Source organism: Quercus robur, chromosome 10 (genome assembly GCF_932294415.1).
Source record: "Quercus robur chromosome 10, dhQueRobu3.1, whole genome shotgun sequence".
Taxonomy (NCBI): Eukaryota; Viridiplantae; Streptophyta; class Magnoliopsida; order Fagales; family Fagaceae; genus Quercus; species Quercus robur.
The window spans coordinates 8,322,922-8,327,070 of NC_065543.1; the positions used below are offsets into that span (position 1 = coordinate 8,322,922).

Below are 4,149 nucleotides of genomic sequence, written 5' to 3' on the forward strand. Positions count from 1 at the left end.
TGGGTCGGGCCAGGTACCCGCGGGTCAGGTAGAAATTGCCATACCCAATTGTCACATTAAGTAATACTAATATCACATCTGACTCTATTTTTGTGACATTCAGTGGTACCCTATTTTTTATTCTCAAATTTAACACTTCCATTATTACATTGTGGAGTACCAATATTACTTCTGACCGTACTTTTGTCACATTCAATAGTACCCTTTTTTTTCCTTACAATTGACAGTTTAATTGTCATAGAAGGCAATACCAATATCACATCTAACCATAATTTTACATTTGGGCCCACTACTGAAGTCACTTTTTTACTTACTAATAATCGCTCATCATAATAGTAAATTTTTAAAAGTTATTAAAAAAATTTAAATCTAAAATGTAAAAAAAAAAAAAAAAAAATCAGCTGGATTTACTTTGGTTTCTTCCACAAATATTTGAATATACCAATTAACTTCCTACTTATCTCCCTTGGTAGCTTCCATCACATTCAAGAGCATACCTCACTATAAAATAACATAGTTGAGGTCACTCTCTTGATGTTTGTATTTTTATTATTTTATATACTATAAAATCGAAGATGTATAACCTTATGTGCTCTCTAATTGTTCTTATGCAACATTTGCAACTTAATCATAGTTGTGTGTTTATTCTGGTGTCCAAGGTTGGAAATAGGATGACTATACAATTAGCAAGTTATGCAAAACATTCAATCCAAAGATTGTTAATAATTTTAAAATTTTCAGTAAACACTTGTATTTGAACTACAGATCCAATATGAAATAGTCATCAATCAAGGCTACTACAACAGGTTTTATATTTTTTAGGCATTTTCATTAGATCCACGTGTGCAAAAGTGTCCCAAATGACTGTGTCTGACACGGGTATAACCACCCCAACTAAAGTGTCTATGCAATTTTGTTTCATAAAATTATTATTACATTTAGACCCATCTAAAACAAAATATGCATCCCAAAAAAATTCCACAATAACAAAAATTACCAATAGAAAAGCTAAAAACAATTAAGCACATTTGACCAATTTTACCCAAAATGAACAACCCAGTCCTTTTAAAAAAATTTATCAAAATAATTTTGTCATTGAGAGTTTAGTATTTCGACCATGATGATAAGTGTGAGCCTCATTTGAGTCAGCAGAACCTCCATTAGCTAAGTCTGAGAGAGCCCTAATAGCATTGAAATGTTTTTGTTGTTGAAGACTTATCAGTGCCATAAAGTAGTTCTCTCTCTCTCTCTCTCTCTCTCTCTCTGGGTTTGGCAAAATTTATACAAACTCTGTATTCTAAACCGTTTGGTATTTGTTCCTATAAAATATTGGAACGGGTAATTTGAACATAATTGGCTGTTAAAAGGTAAATTTTCTGAAAGTAGTGTGTGAATGTACAAAATTCTATAATAATCTTTATTTTTTGATGTGTTGTAGATGGAAGAACCACTTTTATTTGGATAAGTTTGTCTTGTCAATGGAATTCTCCTCTCTTGAACTGATGGAACATTAGTAGATGTGTTCTAAAATACTATTGGGCTTTATAGAATTTCTTAGGCATACTTATCTTGATTTGTGATATACTTGGAATGGAGTGGATTCTTTTTATCTGTTATCGGCATTCATTCATTAGTATGGCACTGTTACCAAGAAATAATCTATCACCACTAGCATTGCAAGAAATAATGCATAAATTATTTTAGGTATCTAAAAAGCCCAAACCTTCTCTTTCCTCCTATCCATCCCTTCCCTGTAGCATCATAATTAGTGGAAGATGCCATTGGAATCCATTGTGGGCAAGTTATGATTCATTTTAAGGTTTCAAAACTTTGAACTTGCACATAACTGTACTCCTAAGTTAAATTTGCTGCTATACCAGTTAATAATTTTAAGCTAATAGTTAAATTTGAAGTTAATAGTTTCAACAAAAAATCTCATAGTTTTAACTTTTAACATACAAATGAAGTCCAGGCACGAATGAATTAAGTTTCGCCATTGAATCAAGTTTCGCCATAGAATCAAGTTTTGCTAATAACTTTGTTTTGGCTAAAAACTCTATAATAACACATTAGAATCCATACATTGTAGCTACATTTTCTCAACAACTAAAACTAATTTGCTCTTTCAAAAGTTGTATATACTTAACAACCAAGTCTGCAAATATCTTGTCGATGGATGGCATCCACCTTGTCCTTAAACCTTCCACCTTTGGTTGATGACTGGCTTCATTGTCCATCTACATGTGTAGAAAATGTAAAGTGCATATTTTGTTTCACAGGATCATCCACTACCTTTCCTCCTCCTTAAATTACCCATTGAACAATTTCAGCCCTCTGAGAGAAGAGATCATAGCTAATAGTTAAACACATTTGAATATTTAATACCAGTCTCAAATTCATTACTACATACCAAAAAAATGAAAGAACATAATAAAAAATATATTCAACCAAAAGAAAAAAAATATTGAGAATCAAAAACAATTAGCAAAACCCAAAAAATGCATGCTAGTAAGTGTAAAAAGAGCAATCAAGTTCTCAAAGCCAACAAATACTTATTCTTCTAAAATCTTACAACATATCCATAATTGCTTCTAGTGTTCAAACCAATCAGTAGAATCTTATTTGATAATTTATAACGCCAACTTTAATTAAGATACACACGAATGAAAGAAATAATAACAGCCCACATAACGATATAAGTCCGGCTTGAACTAGGATGTGAAATTTAAAACACTCACAAAAACCAGGACTTATAATATAGAAATAAGCAAACTTTTTGGAAGAAGTAGATCATAGGCTATGTATCCTAGTAGAACATGGATCTCTTACTTTTTGCAATCTCAATCTTCTAGCTCCATGTGCGTTTAACTACATAAATAACACCCAAAGCTGCAAGGCTCCTTACCTCCTTTTTCTCACTAAGAAATTACAAAAGCAAGTGAGAGATGAAGCTAATACAAATAAGGGAAGATATTCTCTAACTCAGCAAGCATAACAGAGAGCCAATGTGAATAAAAGGAATATCACATTAATGTCATGAGTCACCATACTAGCAAGGGACCTTAAAGAATTGCTTAAAGAAAGAACCAAATTTTTTTTACAAATAATCTTTTTGCTTAAAAGAGTCAAGGACTTATTACGTCTCTAAAGGAGATCCAACTGCTATGTGTGTCAATTTATCATTGAATGACATATATTGGGATCCTCCACCTCTACGCACCATACTAACTAATTTACGCATTTTAGAACTTCAAAGCCATTGAACAAAAAGAAGATACACTAGCAATCATAAATGAAAAACCAGAATGAGTGCAAAGATTTATGTCATGAAATCAAATTTTCTATATATTAAATAAATACGTAAAAATTAAAGGTTCGCATTACAAACTTGCTAAGGGATTCTTCAATGGGAAATTTTCACATGGGGTTTCCATTGGGGGAAAAATCGAAGCAAGTGGCTTGATATGCAATTTGAATCTGCCTATTACGAAATTTCAATTCAGATTTCACAACATTACTGCTCCAAAATTCTTAGAGAAAAAAAAAAAAAACCAATTAAATTGGCCCAAATCTTGATGATAAATTCAGGGAAAAGGGAGAAGGGATGAAGAAAAAACCTATCATACCCACACATTCAATTGAAATAAATCATTAATGGGTCGTTCTACCATACCCACCTTTTTTTTTTTTTGTGGGTACGGTACCCACCCATTGATCTAACCATTTATTTCACTTGTTTTCATCTTGGCCGTTTATGTGATTTTAATGAATTACCAGTTACCAGTCAAGCAAGTAACATATAAAATCAAACACGGGAAAAAAAGCAAATGTTTCTTTTTTCTTTTTTCTCTCTCACCTCACCATCTCGCGTGCTCTCTCTACTTCTCTACTGTGTTCTTTTAATTTTGCTCCTCCTTATCATTCTTGGCCGATCTTCACCTTATCTTCATACAAATCTCAGGTAACCATTCTTCATACATTTTCCCTGAATTTATCATCAAGATTTGGGTTTTTGAATGATGGATTTAATTAATGATGGGTAATTCTAGCGTACCTCCTTTTTTTTTTTTTGGGGTACGGTACCCACTAGTAGGAAACCTGCTATATCAGGTTACCAAAACATCACATTTGATGGTATCCTCCTCACAT

At 32.3% G+C, this 4,149-nt stretch overlaps 1 long non-coding RNA gene across 1 annotated transcript; it reads right to left on the minus strand.

Moving 5' to 3' along the window:
• Positions 1-1,976: 1,976 nt before the first annotated feature.
• LOC126703210 (uncharacterized) lies at positions 1,977-3,650 on the minus strand. The gene is made up of 2 exons (XR_007647972.1): positions 2,830-3,650; positions 1,977-2,334 (listed from the first exon to the last, which is right to left on the minus strand). It is a non-coding gene; the product is annotated as an uncharacterized LOC126703210 (long non-coding RNA).
• Positions 3,651-4,149: the final 499 nt, after the last annotated feature.